A 22,373-nucleotide genomic window follows, 5' to 3' on the forward strand; every position below is an offset into this window, starting at 1 on the left:
CTTGTATTTTTACATGCTTTAGAACTGCTAGGTTGGCAGAAGTGGGGGTAAGTAATGGGACCTCACTCGGTTACATGGCGCTAGGGATTCAAAATACCGAACTTCCAGCCTTTCTGATTGACAAGCTCAGCATCTTAGCCATTGTTTAAAATTTATGGTGGTTCTATTCACAGAACTCTGTCCATCTGCTAAATACTTGTTTCTGTCTCTGTCTCTCTCTTACACACCCACACAGAATGCCATATGTGGGGAAAATAAGTGAATTTGGAACACTTTTCACCAACCTGATGCAGACTGAAATGTGTTGCATGTCAACCTTAAACAGGAAATCTGAAGCTCCACCCATATGAAGATACTAGGTTGAGAATGAAGCACACTTTATAAGATGAACAACACTATGTAAAGAGAACCATGTGTATTTGTTTAGTCAAGGTATATCCTATCTATGAGTTGGATATGTGGGTTTTTTCTTTTTCTAAAACATTTGTTTGAAATTGAAATAATTAAATATTCTGAAGCATTTCATGAGCCAGAGTTAAGATTCAGAAGATTTTATACTTTTTACTCCAGGATTCATTTATACAGTATATATTCTCCAAGGACTCTCCAGAGTTGTAAGCAAGAAGAAACATCAGACCATGCTTTTCATGTACAATATATTTGAATTGTCCAGTTAGATAAATATAAGAGGCAGGGACGTGCATTCACTAGAGGCAGGGGAGGTAGGGCCTCACCAGTCTCCTCAGGAAAGGAAGGAATTTTAAAGATGTTATTTTAAATAATTAATGCCAAGCTAGTTGCTACCAGACTTCAACTCATAGTAATTTAGAGTGTACATAGTGTTTAAGTATAGGAGGAGGCCAGAGAACTCGGGGCCTCCTTTGCATAAGGATTTTTTTGCCTTTTAAGGGTTAACCAAGGGTTAAAAAGCAAAAAAATTATATGCAAATGAGGCCCATAGTTCTCAGGCCTCTTCCTGCAGAGGGCACGTGGTGGCTCTAGGAGCCACTATCCTAGCCTGCCTGGCCCTGGAGCCTAGCTAGACCGAATCTGGAATTTTGGTGTAGCTGGAAGGTTGGTCAGAGGGAGGGGGCAGGGGGGGCAGCTGGAAGGTTGGTCAGAGGGAGGGGGCAGGGGGGAGGAATTCAATTTATTTATAATTTAAGTAATTGTAATTTGTTTTCATTGTATGTGTGTGTGTGTGTGTGTGTGTGTGTGTGTGTGTTTCTTTCTTAACTTCACTCAAACAAACTGTCTCTCAATTTGAGAGAGAGTTTGCTTGAGAAGAGAGGGAAGGAGCAGACGCAGGGAGGGGAGCCTTGTTTGTTTGAGAAGAGAGGGACAGCCCTCTCCCCCCATCCTGCTCCTCTCTTCCTTTCCTCCTCCTCCTCTCCCCTTTCTTCATCGGCTGCCACCTTGCCCCCCCGCCTCCTCCGTCCCCCCCGCTGTGTCCGCCAGGTGTCTCGCGTTTATGGCAGGCATAAACACGAAATGCCTGGCAGACACAGAGGTGGGGATGGAGGAGGTGAGGGGCGAGGAGGAACCGCGGAGGCGAAAGGCGAAGAGGGGTGTGGGGGGTGTTTGCAGCCCTGGTTCCATCTCCCAGCAGCCCCAGGAGGAAACCGCGAATAGGGGTGGGGTGGGGTGTTCCAAGAGGCCCCCTCCCCTTTTGGCACTCCACAAGCCAGGCCCGCAGCAGCAAGCGGATCCGCTCTGCTTCTATCGCCCCCCCCACTCCAGAGAAGCCGGCCGGGCAAGTCTTTGCAGCCCCGGTTCCGTCTCCCAGCAGCCCCAGGAGGAAACGGGCCAACCGGGGCTCGTGGAGACTCGCTCGCAGCCGGCTTCTCTGGAGCGGGGGGGGGGCGATAGAAGCGGAGCGGATCCTCTTGCTGCTGCGGGCCTGGCTTGCGGAGTGCCAAAAGGACACCCCACCCCCACCCCTCTTCGCCTTTTGCCTACGTGGGTCTCACTCCAGCCTGCTGCGGGGGGGGGGGGGGGGCAAAAGTCGCTTTCTTTCTTTTTGCCTCACCAGCCAGAAGCTTCACCGCACGTCACTGATAAGAGGACATGTCAAGTTCACAGTGTCCTTAACAAGATTCATGTAAGAGAAAGAAATAGAGTTCCAAGAACTCAGCCTCATCTTTTATTCCAATTAATATCCTAAGGCATTATGGCAGTGACTTGCTAATATCTCTCTAATGTCTTTATTGTGAAATAGAACGAAGGAAGTTCTTTTAACTACTAATGGCTGCAATTGAAAGTATCCATTTACAAAATCCTCTTCTAAAGCCTTACTAGCATGGGAATCCATCTTTATAACATAATATAAATGTAACATATACCTTACTGACAAATGTCCCTACTTGACTGCTTCATGTAATGATTAAAAAAAGGGACCAAACTCTTACCTTGTCCTGGCCAATCTCAAACCTTGGTTGTTGAATGATAGTATATAAGGCTCAGTGACGTGCAGTGAAGCTTCTGGCTGGTGAGGCAAAAAGAAAGAAAGCTGCTTTTGCCCCCCCCCCCCCCGGAGCAGGCTGGAGCAAGAGCCACAGAGGCGAAAGGCGAAGAGGGGTGGGGGTGGGGTGTTCCAAGAGGCCCCCTCCCCTCCGCAAGCCAGGCCCGCAGCAGCAAGAGGATCCGCTCCGTTTCTATCGCCCCCCCCTCCCCGCTCCAGAGAAGCCGGCTGCGAGCGAGTCTCCACGAGCCCCGGTTCCCTCTCTCAGCAGCCCCAGGAGGAAACGGGCCAGCCCCGCTTCCCTCCCTGGACTTTCCGGCAATAGAGGACAGCATTCCGCTCCCGCCGCTTTCTCCCAGAGCTCCGGCAGGCCTGCCGAGGAGGAGCCCAGACAAGGCTGGAGCGAGAGCCATGGAGGCAAAAGGCTGGCCACTTGGGGCTTGGAAGAGGGAGCGGAATGCTGTCCTCCACTGCCAGAAAGTCCAGGGAGGGTTTCAAGAACTCAGCTGCTGGGAGAGGGAACCGAGGCTCGTGGAGACTCGCTCGCAGCCAGCTTCTCTGGAGCAGGGGGGGATAGAAGTGGAGTGGAGCCTCTTGCTGCTGCGGGCCTGGCTTGCGGAGTGCCAAAAGGGGAGGGGGCCTCTTGGAACACCCCCACCCCTCTTCGCGGTTTCCTCCTGGGGCTGCTGGGAGATGGAACCAGGGCTGCAAACACCCCCCACACCCCTCTTTGCCTTTCGCCTCCGCGGTTCCTATTCGCCCCCCCACCTCCTCCATCCCCACCTCTGTGTCCGCCAGGCGTCTGGCAGACACAGCAGAGGGGACCGAGGAGGCGGGGGCGAGGTGGCAGCCGATGAAGAAAGGGGAGAGGAGGAGGAGGAAAGGAAGAGGGGAGCAGAATGGGGGGAGAGGGCTGTCCCTCTCTTCTCAAACAAACAAGGCTCCCCTCCCTGCGTCTGCTCCTTCCCTCTCTTCTCAAGCAAACTCTCTCTCAAATTGAGAGACAGTTCGTTTGAGTGAAGTTAAGAAAGAAACACACACACACATACAATGAAAACAAATTACAATTACTTAAATTATAAATAAATTGAATTCCTCCCCCCTGCCCCCCTCCCTCTGACCAACCTTCCAGCTGCCCCCCCTGCCCCCTTCCTCTGACCAACCTTCCAGCTACGCCAAAATTCCAGATTCGGTCTAGCTAGGCTCCAGGGCCAGGCAGGCTAGGATAGTGGCTCCTAGAGCCACCACGTGCCCTCTGCAGGAAGAGGCCTGAGAACTATGGGCCTCATTTGCATATATTTTTTTTGCTTTTTAACCCTTGGTTAACCCTTAAAAGGCAAAAAAATCCTTATGCAACGGAGGCCCTCTCTGGCCTCCTCCTATATTTAAACACTATGTATACTCCAAATCACTGTGAGTTGAAGTCTGGTAGCAACTAGTTTGGCCTTAATTATTTAAAATAAAATCTTTAAAATTCCTTCCTTTCTTGAGGAGACTGGTGAGGCCCCGCCTCCCCTGCCTCTAGTGAGTGCACGTCCCTGATAAGGCTGCTAAGGTCTGTGAAAACCAAGAAGGATTAATTACCCTATTGAGGTTGCAACACAGATCATTAAGCAGCATTGTATATCCAAAGAATTACCTTCCTATAACTTAGTATCCTAAGCATCCTCATATTCCTAAAAACCTTAGGGAACTTTAGAGTGGAAAATAGTTATCATGTGTGTGTGTGGAGGGGATATGTTTGTGTATAAATATATGTAAGTATATAAATTTACACAGGTTGTCTCAAAGTTATTTGAAGATCTGCATTGAAATTTCTGTTATCATATTCCTGAAAAACCTTAGATTGTTGTTACCTAATTTTAGCTTTCTAAATATAAGAGGAAAATTTACAAAACGCTCATAATGTCAATGTGTGAAGATAGTGGTTTAAAAATATGTTCTTTACTGATTAGATATCCAAATCAGAAACTCTAGTATAAAAATATATAAAAAAATAAAGAAATATACGTTACAAAAAAGTAACAGGAGCCATTTCAATGCCTCTAAATCAAAATACATCAGAACACTACGATGATTTAATTTGTATTTTAGGAAGCAAGTACATATTGCATTTAATTCACTAAGTCCCCGTTTCTATTGTTTTCTTTTATCAGGCAAAATAATGACTCAGGACTTCAGAGGGATAAGGATCCAGAAGAAGTCATGGAAGGAGGTAAAAATGTAGGGTTTTTTTAGAAATCTACCCTGTTTCCCTGAAAATAAGACCTCCCAAGATAATAAGGCCAACTGGGCTTTTGAGCGCATGTGCTAAAATAAACCCTCCCGTGAAAATAAGCCCTTTCCGAAAATATTGCAACACTGCAGCAGGCATGAAGTGACCACGCTTGCTGCCTCCTGCAAAAATAATACCTTCTCAAAAATAAGGCCAAGAGATTATTTCGTGGGTCAAAAGAAAATAAGATCCTCTCTGATTTTCAGGGAAACACAATATTTGTTCCCTCATGGTTTTTCTTGCTGTAACCAATGTATTAATATTCAGTACTGAGTAGTTTAAACCTATAAATCCCCTAAGTTTTAGCTATCAGCAAGAAAACCAATTCAGCAATGTGATTTGGTAAAAATAAATCATTGGAAAAGATTGGCAATTGAGTATGAGAAGAAATACAGAATTCTACATGATAATTATTTCCACGATTTAACATTAACATGTATTTTTAAAAGTAACTATTTTTCTTCAAATTTCTTATTCCCTATGAAGAGCATCCAATGTAATGTCTCTTGCTATCTTCAAGGGGCCAAAGGTACAGCAAACAAAGGTTAGAGATAGGATCCTTTCCTTTGCAGATTGCTTATGCTTATACTTCAGATTTTTTTTGTTAAATAATGTATACCTATTATATAGCAAGAATGCCAAATCATACAGAACGAAGAACAATTTTGTTACAAAACATTTTGGTTCCCTTGGGGTATTACCAGGTGTGAAGCCCAGATGATATGATCAATAGGATACAAATTGTAACATGTACTGTCTTTTTAGCCCATATATATAACTAAAACTGGTCATTCTGACACTGAGTTTAAAACAGGAAATAATCTTTCCCAAATTTCATTCTAACTATTTGACACCCTTTGGGTGAATCTTTGTGTTCTCACATATCAGTTACCTTGGAACATGCACTTCTGACTTTAACAAAAACAATAATTTCAATATACCATCTACCATTTGATCTGGAGCTACCTTTGCAAGAAACAAACAACAAGAATTCAGAAGGCCTTGTGTCCATGTGCAAACCCCATTTCCCCGTTTTTTTTTTAAGATCAAAGAAGCCTGATTTTACATTTCAGACTGAAACAATCCAACATTTCAAATCAACTTGGGTTGAATAAAAATCAAAGGTCACATTTTGCACTACAAGCCGAAACAAATATTTATAATAGCAACATGGATGCCTTCCTGGTGGTGGGGGAATTTGAAAAAGGAACGTTTTTTCTTCTATCTATAAGGAAGCTAGAATCTGGTTTTGAAAAGAAAACTCCTCTTTTTTTTGTAAAGTAAATGTAGTACTCTTAGATATTTGACAGAAATTAGAAAATAATTAGCAAGATACATCATTTCTGCACACACCATCTCCTAAAGGAATAAAGTGTATTTACTACTAAAATCTTGCATTTGTCTGTTTGACACATTCATCTGGCTGAAACAGTGAATTATAGGGCAACAATGATTGAATTTAGGTACCTCAAAGAGGCTAATTTATATAATCCTGGCCCCATTATTCTTGCGGCAATTAAATTTGGGGAAGTTTATGGACATTTCAGCTGTGGTCATATGATTGTAATTTCCAACAAATGGCAATAGGAACTCTGGCAGGGAAGGTTACAAATGGCTAATGCATGTCTTCCCTACTCTAAGGTGACCAGATTTTCAGATTGGTAAAGAGGGACATCTTTGACCGGGGGGGGGGGGGGGGGCTTGATTAAAAATTTTATATGAAGCAACAAAAATTTTCATACAACGCAAAAATAGTATTGTAGGGAGGGAGTTCAGTGGAGAAGCTGGCAGTAACACAGAAGTTTCACTCAGCCTTCCATCCTTTTGAGGAGGGTAACATGGAGACCCAAATTGTTGGGCGGGGCAATATGCTGACTCTGTAAATCACTTAGAGAGGGTGTCAGCACCTCTCCATTTAATAATTAGGAAAGAAAGACCATGAGACTCCATACGTGGAAAATCAAATGTACTTTTACTAATTAAAAATGGTTAAAGAGCGGTTGCATAGCGAAGTCTGATTAATTAGGCGCGAAAGCATAGAATAGCCCATTCCATACCCCCTGGCATCATAGGCCTAGTCCAATCATAAGTCCTTCAAGTGTCAGGTGTGAGATAACTTCAAAAGGCATCACGAAGATGGAATGTCGGTGCCGTTAGTCCAGGCGGGAAACACCCACGCATGCGTAGTCTGACCATCCAGAGAACTCCAGAACATTCCTCCAGCACAACGAGTAACCCCACCCAAAAATACCATGCCCTCCCTCCCCGTTTCATGGCAGCTGAAGCAACAGCAAAGCAGAAGCTGACATCCGTCCGTCCCCCGGAAAAAGGCATTCAGGCCTAAAAAAAAAACACAAACAAACGGACGAACAACAAAACACAAAAAGAAACAGGGAGGGGAAAAGAGAAAAATTAAGGCTTGTCAGGATACGCATCATAAAACTTCCGAAGCAGCCGTGGGGCACGAACATGGGACTTGTCAACCCATTCCGCATGAGAGGGAGGAAAATGCTTCCAAGCCACCAAGTATTGGATGCGATTACGCCGCTTGCGGAAATCAAGTATTTGACGAACTTCAAAGTGCCGTTCACCATCGATTAGCAAAGGAGCAGGCGGAGGGTCATCAGGCGGACGTAAATGTGAAACACGAACAGGCTTAATCAGGTTAATGTGGAATACCGGGTGAACCCGATTAAGGTGCTTGGGCAACTGCAAGCGAACAGAGACAGGATTGATGACCTTCACGACGGGGAACGGACCCACATATTTCGGCCCCAACTTTTTGGACTTCTGCGTGGTGTGAAGGAACTTCGTGGACAAATAAACTAAGTCACCCTCCCGGTATTCATATGGCTGTGTACGCCTTTTATCCGCCTGTTTTTTATGGGCACGATGTGCAGCATCCAGAGTCGCCAGGGTCAAAGGCCAAATACGGCTGAGACGTTCGCTCCAGTCAGCGACGGACGGAACTTGCAGCTGGTCACGAGGCAATTCAGGAATAGGAACAAAGTCTTGACCATACACCACCCGGAAAGGCGTGAAACCAGTGCTGGAATGGACAGAATTGTTGTAGGCCACCTCAGCATGCGGCAATAAGTCCACCCAATCATCTTGTTGATAATTGATGAAACAACGTAAATATTGTTCAAGAACAGAATTAGTCCTCTCACAAGCGCCATTAGTCTGAGGATGGTAGGCGGAGCTAAGGCCCTGGGCGGAGCCAATACGTTTGAGAAATTCCTTCCAGAACACTGAGGTGAACTGGACACCTCTATCGGAGATGATGCGATCAGGCACCCCATGCAAACGGTAAATGTGGGAAATGAAGAGTTTAGCCAGCGCCTTAGCGGAAGGAATCTTGTGGCAGGGCACGAAATGAACTTGTTTCGAAAACAAATCTGTAACGACCCAAATGACGGTGTGCCCCTGGCTCTCGGGGAGCTCAACAATAAAGTCCATAGAGATCTCCTTCCAAGGGGCAACAGGTCGGGCAACAGACTGGAGCAATCCCTGTGGTTTCCCTGGGGGGCGTTTCGCGGCTGCACAAACGAGACAACTGGCAACATAAAGTTCAATGTCCTTTTTCAAAGATGGCCACCAAAATTGTCTTTTCACTAAATGCAAAGTTTTTACAAAACCAAAATGACCCACCAATTTGGAGTCATGAGCACGTTGGAGGACAATGGGACGAAGGGAGGTGGGGACATACAATTTGGCGCCGATCCATGGCAATTCGTCCCTCATTGTGCACTCATCCTGATGCTTCTGGAACCAGTCATCCTGGGGAAGGGCGAGTTTGAGGTCAGAAAGAAAATCTTGAGGCACGTCGACTTTTGCTCATGCCTGCTGGCGAGTAACCACCGGAGCCGCCAGGCTGGAAGTGGGAACCACCGGTTGCACGATGCTCAGTTTAGAGCAGTTGTATTGAGGGAGTCTGGACAAGGCGTCTGCCATGAAATTCTTCCCACCGGGGATGTACTTGAGTGTGAAATTGAACTGGTTGAAATGTTGGGCCCACCGCATTTGTTTGGGGGAGAGTCGGCGCGGTGTTCTCAAAGCCTCCAGATTCTTGTGGTCAGTCCACACCTCGAAAGGGTGCTTAGCGCCTTCCAGAAAATGGCGCCACGTGGTCAGGGCCCACCGCACCGCAAATGCCTCCTTCTCCCAAACTGCCCAACGTCTCTCAGTGTCTGTGAGCTTGCGGGAGGTGTACGCGCAAGGTTGCAGATTACCTTGGTCGTTGGATTGCAACAAGACGGCCCCAACAGCGACGTCGCTGGCATCAGCTTGGACGACGAAAGGCTTGTCCATATCGGGGTGCTTCAGCACCGGCTCCGCAGCAAAAAGGCGTTTCAGTTTCTCAAAAGCCGCTTGGCAGTCCATGGTCCAGTCAAGATTCTTGCTAGGCTTAGGTTTAGGACCACCTCTGGATTTCAGCAAATTAGTTATAGGAAGCGCAATTTTGGCAAAAGAAGGAATGAATTGACGGTAGAAATTAGCAAAACCCAAAAATTTTTGCAATTGTCTACGAGTTCTAGGCGCGTCCCACTCAGTGACCACCCTCACCTTTTCAGGGTCCATTTCAATGCCGGCTGGAGAGATGCGATATCCAAGGTAGTCAATCTTGGTTTGGTGAAACTCACCCTTGGATAATTTGGCATAAAGATCAGCAGCTCTGAGTTTTTTCAAAACAGTGCACACAAGTGCGACATGTTCGTCATAGGAGTGAGTATAGATAAGGACATCATCCAAATATACGATAACTCCTTTGTAGAGGTGGTCATGCAAGATCTCATTGATTAATTGCATGAAAACTGCAGGGGCCCCCTGCAGGCCAAAAGGCATGACCCGGAACTGGAAGCACCCAAGAGGGCAGTTGAAAGCAGTCTTCCATTCATCTCCCTCCTTTATGCGGACCCTATAATAAGCTTCCCTGAGGTCCAATTTAATGAAAATGCGGCCCTTCCCCAACTGGGCCAACATGTCCTTCATTAATGGAAGTGGGTATACATTTTGGGCCGATATCCCGTTCAAATTTTTAAAATTAACACATAATCTGAGAGAGCCATCTTTCTTTTCACGGAAAAGTACAGGGGCAGCAACCTTGGGACGAGCAGGTTCAATGAATCCCCGTTCCAAATTTTTATCTATGAAATCCCGCATTTCTTCCATCTCTCTGGGTGACATGGAATATATTTGGGGTTTTGGTAGTTTAACCCCGGGTAGAATGTCAATGGAGCAATCAGTAGGTCTGTGGGGTGGAAGTTTGTCGGAAGACTTTTCACTGAAAACTCCCCTTAGGTCCCAATACACTTTAGGAATCTTTTCCTCTCCTTCAATCCTCTCCTGCCCTCTGGCGGCCACTTCAGGATTGCATTTAACAGGTTTCTCAGGAACGCCCTCCCCTTCCGGGGGCTCTTTCGTGCGAATGCGTAACCAGCCTTCCCTCCAATTTATGCGAGGGTTCCATTTCCGAAGCCAAGGGAGGCCCAAAATGAGTCGTCTGTCCATCCTTGGAGCCACAATGAACGAGATCAGTTCTGTGTGGGAACCCATTTTCATTTCCAAGGGCTCAGTAAAGAAATGAGCGCCCCCCCCCGCGATGGACCCATCTATTTGGCAAAAGACAATGGGGGGTTTTAAAGTACGTAATTTGAGGCCCAACTTTTCCAACATAGCAGGATTGATCATTGACCGGGAGCACCCTAAGTCAAGTAAGGCGTGAAGGGACTCCGGCTCCCCATCAGGTGGAACTTTTAATTTTATGGGGATTAGCATGGGGCCTTTGTTTGAACTCACCCAGCGAGGCGATGTGTCGTCATCTGAGTCATCAGAAGAGCTGGCGGGGGCGTCCGCTTCTCCCTCCAAGGCCTGGCTGAAGCGAGGGGGTCTGGAATCCATAGCGAAGGCAGCTTCCCTCTTTCTCTTGTCTGAGGACTTGCCAGATCTCTCCTCCCGCTTGGATGGGGGTTGGGAGGTTGAGGGTAATTTAGCACGGCAGTCGGGTGCGCGATGGCGTAATTTTCCGCAACGAAAACACGTTACTGGCCTGGATTTCCCCAAGGGGTCACCTCTCCTCTCACCCTCCCCTCCGAACGGGGCTTTCCGGCTAGGGGGGGGGTTGCAGCTTTCTCCTTCCTTTTCTGTCTCTCCTCTCTTGCACAACGGAGCCTGGTTAAATCCAGCTCGATGTCAGCAGCATGTTCAAACCAAACGGTTAAGCGCTTGGGGAGATTTCGATTGACACATTGCTGATAGATATCTTCATCCAAGCCCAAAGCAAATTTGTCCAAAAGGGCTTCTTCACTCCACCCCCTCATGTACTGGGAAAGGCGTTGAAACTCTTGAATATACTGGGACACCGGTCTGTCGTCTTGCTCGAGGGTTATAAATTTTAACTTGCTTCGTTTCTCAGTAAGGGGGTCATCAAAGCGTCTTTTGAAAGCCTCCATAAACCTATTGAAATTCCTCAGGAGGGAGGAAGTCGATTGATGTAAACCAGTACTCCAGTCAGACGCTTCACCGTCTAATGATAGTAAAATCATCCTTATTCTCATGGTATCTGATTCAAAATCTGGGCCGTAGATCTCCATGTAATTAAAGACTTGCATGATAAAAGACCCCAGTTTCGCAGGGTTTCCATCATATCTCACAGGCAAGGGGGGAATTTTAGCCATTCTGCGTCTTCTGGGAGGTGGCCCCCCTAGTCTGGCAAAAGCCCCAGCAGGAGGGGGTGAATCAGCTCGAGGGGGGGTGAATCAGTGCGTGGGTTTTCTCGCTCCCAGCCCCTCCTGACCTCTTCATCTTCCCCACATATTTGCCCAAAGTACCTTTGTTCCAAGTAATCAGGTTGATCTCCCCCCTGGGGTCTTCTTTCGGCTCCTGCCTCCAGCGGTCTTTCTTGGGGTCTTCTTCGGGTAACCCCCGCATCCCAGCTTGCCCCCTCCTCTCTTTGTCCTACCGAGGTGGACCACCGGGGGGGAGGTGGATCAGCCGGGCTTGATATCTGCAGCTGAGACAAATCTTCATGAAGCAAGAGTTCGGCGGGGAGTTCTCCCTTCTTTTCTCCGCTGGCTGGCGAAGACATTTGCACCCTCCACGGTAGATGTTGATCTCCTGGAAAGGTGATTTTGGGACTTCGCTACTTGTCAGCACCTCTCCATTTAATAATTAGGAAAGAAAGACCATGAGACTCCATACGTGGAAAATCAAATGTACTTTTTACTAATTAAAAATGGTTAAAGAGCGGTTGCATAGCGAAAGCAGTTGATATATAGAATAGCCCATTCCACACCCCCTGGCATCATAGGCCTAGTCCAACCATAAGTCCTTCAAGTGTCAGGTGTGAGATAACTTCAAAAGGCATCACGAAGATGGAATGTCGGTGCCGTTAGTCCAGGCGGGAAACACCCACGCATGCGTAGTCTGACCATCCAGAGAACTCCAGAACATTCCTCCAGCACAACGAGTAACCCCACCCAAAAATACCATGCCCTCCCTCCCCGTTTCATGGCAGCTGAAGCAACAGCAAAGCAGAAGCTGACATCGGGCTGTAAAGCACTGTAAAGCAGTATATAAATCTAAATGCTATTGCTATGCTATTAAACCCAACTTTACAGACATCTGATGCACCCTTGTCCTATGTGATGGATACCTTAAAGGGGATGCTGGTTTCCCACAACCCTGTGGCAGAATAAAGACAGGCAGAGAATAGCAAAATGAAAAGTGATGGAAATGGATTTTGAACGTGGGCCCTCTAATGCTTCAGAAAGTGGTACTTTACGTGTTATAATTGAAGCATCCATCTGAATTATTTACTTGTCCATACTATCTCTACCTTCCCCATAACCTGCAAAATATTTTCAGCCAGAACTGGTACAAACCTTAGAAGAATCCCATTTAAATGCATTGATTCTATGCTGCAATTTTACATAGCAAGTTGGGCATAAATACTGCTGAATTAAATGATCCTTCCGTCCCAACAGATTTGCAAACTCTGCAAGTAGAAAGAACTCAAAAGAGCTTATTTTTCATTCAGAAATGTGCTGTATAAAGGCACATAAAATGTTGTAAATATTATTAATATTGTTTCAAATCCCGAAACTCAGCATTTCATGCTTGACAAGATTTCCCTCAAGCACCGCAATTTCTGTTTATATTGAAAACTTGTAAAATAACAAAGTTCACAATTTAAATTAGATAATTTTTATTACCAAACTGAATTCTTCTAATAGAAATAATATTGGTGTCTTCCTCAATAATGATATATTGGAAACAATAGTGCTGTGTACAGCCAGGGCGTCATCAACACTTCCTAGTTTAACCCTAGCTTACATTCTCATTCAGACATCAGCTCTTTTTATAGGATATTCTTACACTTGATACATTTCTTTGGAGGAAGAATTTTGCTTATTGTTTTAACTCATTAAATGCAATCCTTTGTTTTAAAATAATATTAAATGTTGAGACTAAAATAGTAGAAGTCTATTGTGTTATTTTAAAGGATAGCTCAGTTTGTATTTGCCTGGATTCTTAATTGAAAAGATAGAAGACAGAAAGATAAAGATAAAGTTAGAAAAGAGAGGGGGGGAGATGATCATTGAAATCAGATCAGTATGACATTTATATATTGTAAAAAGTTAGACCAAAGGAAGAATTTCTTTTTAAAAAGTTGCATTAGGACTTTTGAAATATTTTCCTATGAACCATACCTTGCATGGATTAATAGATTCATGTATTGGTCCAATTGGCCTTTAATTACAATTAATTGGCTAAAATAAGCTAAAATTGACCAATCTTGTCCTTAACATTAACAGCATGTAGCTGATATACAGCTAAGGCTGATAACCTAGACTATATCATCTCTGTATTATGTGAAATATTATGATAGCTGATGGAATTCAATATCTGTGCCCACACACACACGGATATGATCATAGCACGTGTAATATTGAGACTCTGAATACAGGAAGGGGAAAGAATTATGTGTCTATGAAACAAAGAGAATGGGAAAATGTAATTCATTCAAGAATGGTGATTTTGGGGGAATTAATATTAACTTAGAAACTGTTTCAAATACTTCTTTACTTTTACATCCCCCGCCTTTCCCCCCGGCCAACGGGGGAGCTCATTTAAGTTATGTAAGAGATTTACTATTAGAATTTTAAAATTCTGTCCACCACATGGCATCATTTCGGATAACATGTGAGTTATGTACCTTACGTATGTGCAGCCACATGTTTTTATCAGTACCAATTAGCAGATTTACCTCAATGTAAACTGTATATTTGTCGCAGTCCTATGAAACACAGCATGTTGCCTTCAGTTTAAACTTGATTAAACCTTTGCTGTCCAGAGAATCGTGTGAAAAAACATCTGTTAGGAAAGTCACATAAAAGTTCGACTTGATTACATTAGTTGTGTGCTTAACGTGCAGAATCTCTTTTCCTATGAATAGAAAAAGCTTTGTATGTCAATGTTGTGAAGGTTAACCAAGTCAGTGGAAGCATTCAATTTGAAATATCTCATTTCAGTTTCAGTTACATCAGATGATTTGTTTCAATCATTCTAATTTTGTTTATTATCATTGGAATAGTTTCTATTAAAAGAGAACACAGTTTAAAAAACTGTAAAGAAAACTGAAAGTTAAATTGTTAACACTCTCTATTGATCTCTTAGCTTTTCTCCATTCTTCTAATATGTTTGAGGTAACGTAAAGGTAAAGATTTCCCTGTCTTGTCATGTCTGACTATGATATTCATCTCCATTTCATGGCCAAGGGAGCCAGTATTGTCCAAAGACACTTCTGTGGGCATGTGGCCAACATGGCGATACCACAGGGATGTCAAACTGGCAGCCAATGGGCCAGATGCGTCATATGCAGGCCATGCTCATCACAGCTCTACAAATGGGAAAATGTCACAAAATGTCACGTGATGACAGCATGATGCAGAAAGTTTGACACCCTTGCTATATGACAAAGGTTTCTCGAACACTGTTACCGTCCCACCAATTGGTGCCTATTTATATATCCACATTTGCATGCTTTTGAACTGCTAGATGGGCAGGAGATTGGCAGGAATGGGAGCTCACCCCATTGTAGGGCACTCAGGTCTTGAACCCAGGCTACTAGCTTTCCATCTGACTAGCTCAACATCTTTAACATGAATCTCAAACCTGCTCAACATCTTTGACAAGCTCAGCATCTTTGAGCCATTACTTTGAGGAGCTTGGTTTAACTACAGTTTTAACTATAGCTTTACCATTTGAGAAATTAGCTTTAACTACAAGGGTACATACTTTTTAACCAAGTTACAGTGTTCTAAAATTTCCTTTCTTTTCTCTCAAGCACTGACTTTTTAGGTAAGCAAATAAATATTCTTTCAGCACTAACAGTTGTCCAATTTTGAATAAGTAATCACTTGCACGAAATCTTTTTGTTTGGCTTTGAATTGCTATACCTGCGGCTGGTATATTGGTTCCACACTGAACAGCACACTTAAATGTTCACAGCTGTCAGTTTGACACTTTATATGAAAATTAAATTCATTGCAAAGTATAGCAGTGTTAAAAAGCATTGCAGCCCCAATGAAACTGGATGCTTGGAATGGATGACTGTGTGTTTGATGTATAGTATGATTTCTCTTTTTTCCACTGCAAAAAGAGTTGTTTTGAAACCCTGCCAAGAAAATAATTATTATTAAATGTGAAATACTTTCTTTTTGCACTCAACGGGCTTACTTAGATATGGTAGCTGTGATCCTCAGATGATTTTTTTAGCTCAATTTAACAGAACTGGTTTTTTTTAAAAGAATAACCCCCCCATTGGCTATCAGCTTATGTTTATTATGTCAAGGCACCTATTAAACTTTCAAGCCTTTTAGGTGACATAGTAAATACCAGCTATCATCAGAAAAACCAATAAGAAGAAGTTATTCCCACAGACATTACAATGCATCAACAAAATTAGTCATTTTCAGGCTGTTTTACTTGTTTCTTAACAACTCCAAGAACAATGCTCCTGGAGCAATAGCACCGTACATCTCTATTTTAAAATGTAGCCTTATGATCAATAATCATAACTTTCCCCCCTGTGTAAAATAGAACAGTACTGAAAAACAGGAAATGTAGAATCAGGTTACTTATGATTTTATACAATGACAATCATCACCTGCCATGTTACATTTTCGAAGCCCAATTTACCTGCAGGTATAAACATCTGCATGAATGCTAATCACCATATGTTTGAAATTTCCAAAAGTAATCTAGAAATTGTTGATGCAAGGTTAGTCTTACATTCTTTCCCCCACTTCCCTACCCCTCCCTGAATGCTTTATATAGAAATGAGCAAAATTTCATTCAATACAGATGTACCAATTTTCACTTCTGAAAACTAGGTGCAAAGTAGAATACAGTTATACTCTGATATCCATGTTTTTCTGAAGTTTGCATTTCCCTTTATCTATACACTACTAAAATTCTTCTACAGTATTTGCAATCTTCCAATTGGATATAATTGGAAGGTATAGGGCAGCTATTATTGAATCAAAGTAACTCAAATGAATTAGCTTACAGAAGGTGGTGACTCATGATTCCCATGGGAATGAAATTTGGCAAGAAGAGGCTGTTTCTGCACTGCCTCACCATCCTACTGCAAGTCAATCATGATCATGTGATCATTATTTTCAATGTTCCCCCACAGCTTCAAACAAATTGATGGACAGGCTGAAAGGAACTGATATGATTGCTAATGTTCCATGCTACCTTGCCAATAGCAAATCTTTGCTTGTGGGAAGCTTGTAGGGAGAACAAATCAATAGAGAACCTGTTATGAGTTTTCTCCCCCATCCAGTCACCCTTCAACAGGACAGAAGGGAGGGAAGGAAAGGGAGAAAGGGAGGAAGGGAAGAAGGTTTTCAATGCTTCCTGACATTTCCCACCACAAAGTCATTAAGAAGTTGGTAGGAAGTCAGATGTTGATCTTGCTCCCAAGGATTTTCTGCCCACCTGTGGTTATTTCATTTTTCTGTTTAGATAAGGAAATATTTCTGAAATGAAATATTCAGAATATGAAGTGTTGTCAAGGGTTATCTAGTAATTTAAAATATTTTTTTATTTATCAAATTTATTTGCTGACCATATTGCTGTTCAAGACAACTCTTTATACATGTAAAACATACACATCATAAGAACATTCCCATAAGACTGTCTAGTCGATTATCTGTAATCAAAGCAGTAAATGTTGCCATCTCTGCTAATTCAATCAATTTTAAACTCCATTCTTCAATAGTCAGCATCTATTTTGCTTTCCAGTGTTTGGCAAGTACAATCTTTGGAGCAGTCGCCACGTGAAGGATAACATCCCAAATTGTTTGTCAATTGGCTTGTCTATCATACCTAAAAGAAAACCTTATGGTTTCATTAATATTTGTATCTTAAATGTCATTGTTATGTATATGCAATATGTTTTTACATATTTATAAGACTACCACATATGATAAAATGAACTTGGATTTTGACTACATTTCCAGCAAATCTCTTTATACATTTTCCTTGTCTATCTGGAGTACCAATGATACATAATTTTAAAAAGTTTTCTTTCTAGGCAGCTATATAAGAGACTGGAAACCATTTGTGGACTTTCTATGTGTTAAATATAATAACAGATGGTTAACAGAGGGATTTGAAGATTAGTGTAATGTTTAGCTCAACCTGTTGACTGTTTCTTTATACAGTAAAACAAGCAAACAAAATGAAACAAAATGTGTGTGTGTGTGTGTGTGTGTGATGTGTATTGGTAAAAGGGGAAGAAAATTTATTGCTTTTTCTTTTCTTTCAGCACCCAGCTTGGATGCATCCTACATGTTAAATGTTACATTTAATTGACCACTTTTTTCTCCTGTTTTGTACATGTTTTTTTCTTTGTTGTTGTTAGGATTGAATGTATGTTTTTTTGTTTAATTTTGTTTGTTTTACTGTTTTGTATTTTATTTTCTATGATAAAGTAATAAATTTGTTTTTAAAAAGTTAAGGAAGAGTGTGCATACACAAAAAGATATATGAGTAGAATTCTATCCAAACAAATGCATATTTATACTGAGATTTTTAAAAAAAATTACAACCAAGAAAAAATGGGGAAAGGAAAAGCCAATCAAATTAAATCTGAATTATATGAGATTAGTGTGGAGATCTGATTTAAGTTTAGAAAATATCTGTCTGTCTGTCTATCTGTCTATCTGTCTCTCTTTCATATATTTTGTATATGTGTGTGTGTGTGTGTGTGTGTGTGTGTGTGAGAGAGAGAGAGAGAGAGAGAGAGAGAGAGAGAGAGAGAGAGAGAGAGAGAGAGAGAGAGAGAGAGAGAGAGAGAGAAGATAATTCTGTGTATGCATTTCCATAATGCATATACAATTATGAATCATATTGATGTAGAATTCATATAATAATATAAAAAGTGGAAAATAACCTTCATATTTCTGCTTCCAGCTACGTAAAGCTATGCATTGTTGTAAAATCAGCAGTGCAACATGCTGGTTATGAAACTTCTATATCAGAGCTTATTTTTCATGAAAATAATATGAGAACTTTTTCTCATAAATTCTATCTACAACCCAGCTATAACAATAACAACAAAACTACGCTTTGTTGCACCTATTTGAATATAGAAATTGGATCAGTACTAACCTGTCTCATGAATATTAATTGCCTCATGAATATTCTTTTTCAGATTAAACATACTGCTATCTTTCTCAGTAATAGCTGCAAATATAAAATCAATGGTCACTGACAGTGAGCTCTACAAAGATTTCAGCTATTAAAGTATTATCATTCCTATCTTCAGGTAAATTTGGTCTCAGTATTAATAGTTTATTAATATGGGCACTGGAGGAAGGCATCTGAAAAAAATGCACTGGCTGAGCATTTTCATAGATTTTCTACCTATTTCTTTGCTGTTGCTGTGCTTCAGTAAGAGAAAACAAGATGTAGCTTGGGCAAATTCTCAGCCTGTACAGTAAATAATGTTTGTGTGTATATGTCTGTTTGAGAGAGAAGCTGAGAGAGAGAGAAAATGAATTAGAACATTTTATATTTTTAACGATTCAACCAGTATTACAAGAGCAACTAACTACCAAAGGGAAATTCCACAGAATATAGTGAGGATTTTGACAAGGTATACACTGCATGAATGACACTCATAAGGATACTGTTCATTATCATAGCAGGATGGCTGTGTACAGCAGCCTTCATCAGTTGGATGTGAAACTTCCTTCTTGTTTGGGAAATAAAATCAAGGAGGATTTTTTACAGGAAAAAAAATCACAGGTTGAAGAATCTGGAAAGTAAGGTATTATGTAGTCACATCAAGACAAAAGCTTGATCTGAACCTGAATATATTCACACAAAAACAGACTGATCCTTGTCTGTCTTTAAGACTCAAGGATGATAGATGGAAATTTATTCTGATTTATATAGATGATTTGACTATGTAAAAAGAAGTTATCAGTGTGAATGTGAATGAGCTAAAAAAGTAGTGGAAGAATAAGGAGGCTTCAGCTATTACCCTGTTTCCCTGAAAATAAGCCCTCCACTGAAAATAAGCCTTCCCGGAAAATATTGCAACATAGCAGCAGCCATGAGGTGACCACTCTTGTCGCCTCCTGCACCTCAAAAATAATAAGACCTCCCCGAAAATAAGGTCAGGTGCTTATTTCAGGGGTCAAAAGAAAATAAGACCCTGTCTTATTTTGGGGTAAACACAGTAATTATCATTAAAAAAAGGAGGTTATAAAAGATATCCTTTAGTTAGAAGCCAATGATAAGGCATAGCATAGCATAGCATAGCATAGCATAGCATAGCATAGCATAGCATACCATACCATACCATACCATACCATACCATACCGTTAGTATTCATTTTCAATAATGTTTTTTTATCTGCTCAAAAACTGATGCTGAGTCTGTAATTCATATGATACTATATCTCATCTAACACCCTGATGATACCATATTCCTGCAAATTCTCAAAACAATTATGGATCAATTATTTCTATATCAATCCATGAAAATCTCCAGCAATTTCCTCAAATTCCTACCTGTTGCGATCATTGGAAGCCACTTAATTAATTTCTCAATGATTTAAAATTTGCATCTTTGTTTACAAAGATGTACAATTTTACCTTCATTTTTGTCTATTGCCTCTATGTGGCATTGTTTTTTATCTTGTACATCCACAGTAGATCCATAGTAGATCCACAGATCTGGCAGAAACCCTTTTTTGACAGAAACTTTATCAAGTTTAAGCAAAAACTAAAACATAAGAAAACTAGAGAAATAGAAAAGAGGAAGTCAGGAAAAAAATAAATTTAGAAGTGCAAAAAAAGGGATAAAATAAAAGGAATAACTTCAAACTTTCTTTCTCACAAATACAAATATAAAATGTAGTAATCTTTTATTCTAAGATTAACAATATTAGACAATATTTCTGTAAGTGTCTGACAGAGTTACATCTGTTTTTGTTGTGGTTGCTGGTGCTATGTATGTTGGTCATGAAGTTTGAAACTTTATATGTAATTTTTCTGATCTTGACCAAATGTCAAATAAATAAGCACAGGATTTACATGAGAAATTTCCACTTACTATTTTATTACTTCATAAAAACAGCATATTTTGCAGAAAAACATATAAAAATAACATCTTCCATCCATAGCTCCATAGGCTAATCTAAAATATAAAGATACAGAAAAAGGATATTACTATTACTGTCAAGTTGGAATTTCTTTCATCACAGGATGGCAGTTTTCAACAGGAAACATTTGAAACTTGTTTAGAAAATCAATCTGTTTTCTCGTATAAGAATATATCTAGATTTATCCAAGAAACAACATACAAAATAGGTTTCAGTCTCAGTCTCTCACATTTCAGGTTTAATATTTTATGAATTTTTCCATTTATAATATAAGAACCATTTAAAAATGATTCCCTTTAAAAAATAAATTATTTTGGTGCTTACTTTGTCAGTTTTGTTACCTATTTTCTCTTTCTGTTTAGTGTTTTATTTACTTTTGGGTTGAAACTTCTGGGCTTCTAAACATTCACTTCTTATTTTCCCATCTACTTTCTATGCTCTTAAAAATCGTGTATGTGGATTTTTAAAAATGTATTTCTGAGCCAATATTTTCTAATGCCCTGAAAGAACTAAAACAAAAGAAGTTATCAACAGCTTTTTAATACGGACTCAAATGGTAGCTGCCCTTAAGGATTAGCCCAGTTTCATTTTTTTCTCCTTTATCTCTAAAAATAATTCCCAGTAACTCACAGTTATGAACAAAAGTCAGCCTTCTTATGAATTTTTATTCCCTGCAGTGACTTATCATGTTATAAACCAACTTGCACTATCAAGTCAGATAACATAAATCTCCTCACTTATTAATAAGAGCAAGAAGCAGAACCTCCTTGACTTATACTGGAAGTAATATGAACAGCTATGGGTAGAATTGGGTATCGTTCATTCTAGGTTATTCCAATAGAGACTTTAATTATTTGTGTCACCACAAGATAATGATTTCTTTATTCTCCACAATCTATTCTTTGGTAGACAATAACAGACTATAAGATAGGCAATGCAACATTATAAACAAAATAATAATTCAAAGAGGTCTGGCACACTTCTAAAATGAAGATGATGAGAGTAAGAAAGAGGAGAAATATTTATAAAATTAATATTTTCAAGCAGAAAAGAACAAAGTAGAAAGGTTCTCTCTCTTTTTCTCTATATGTTTTTAGTCTATGTCTGATTTGGTCAGCAACCAAGCAGAATAGGTACAGACATCAAAGGATAGTTAGGATTGCAGAAAAAACAATTGCAATCAGTCTGCCTTCAATTGAGGTCTGTATACTACACAGGCCAGAAAGTACGTTGAAAAAATATCTACAGACCCCTCACATCCTGGACATAAACTGTTTGAACTCCCCTCAGGATGCTGCAACAAGGTATTGCACACCAAAACAACTAGAAACAGAGACAGTTTTCGCTCCCTCATACCATCACTCTGCTGAACACCTAATTCTAACAGTACTGTCTTATTGAAATGTCTTTGAATATTAGTAGCTTGGGTTGGTAGTTATGTTTTTGGTTTGAGTTCCGAGCTTGGCAATTTGGTTGCAAATGTTTCATCTGCATTCTAGGAGACATCTTCAGTGCACTTTGGATTGTGCCAGTGGGGGAACACTGGCCTTTAAATACTTTTCTAAGTCCTCATCTGATTTCAGGTTGTGTGATTGGCTGGCTATAGTTTCTGAGTCATAGTCCTTGGTTTTAACCAACCCAAAACCAGACCATGACATCATCAGAAGACATCTGAACATCAGCACTAATTTACACCACACAGATGATACTTAAAACCAAGGACTATGACTCAGCAACTACAGTCAGCCAATCCCACAACCTGAATCAGACCAGGACTCAGAAAGGTGTTTAAAGGGCAATGCTTTTTCAGAGAAGCACAAGTACACAGAAGATGTCTCCTTGAATGGGGATGAAACATTTGCAACCAAATTGCCAAGCTTGGAGCTCAAACCAACAACATAAGTTGATGAGAGTAAGTATCTAAGTATATTTATCCATGTAGTATGGCTGAA

Source organism: Thamnophis sirtalis, unplaced genomic scaffold (assembly GCF_051295495.1).
Source record: "Thamnophis sirtalis isolate CommonGarterSnake01/CBP01778 unplaced genomic scaffold, rThaSir2_p1.2 scaffold_2, whole genome shotgun sequence".
NCBI classification, from domain to species: Eukaryota; Metazoa; Chordata; class Lepidosauria; order Squamata; family Natricidae; genus Thamnophis; species Thamnophis sirtalis.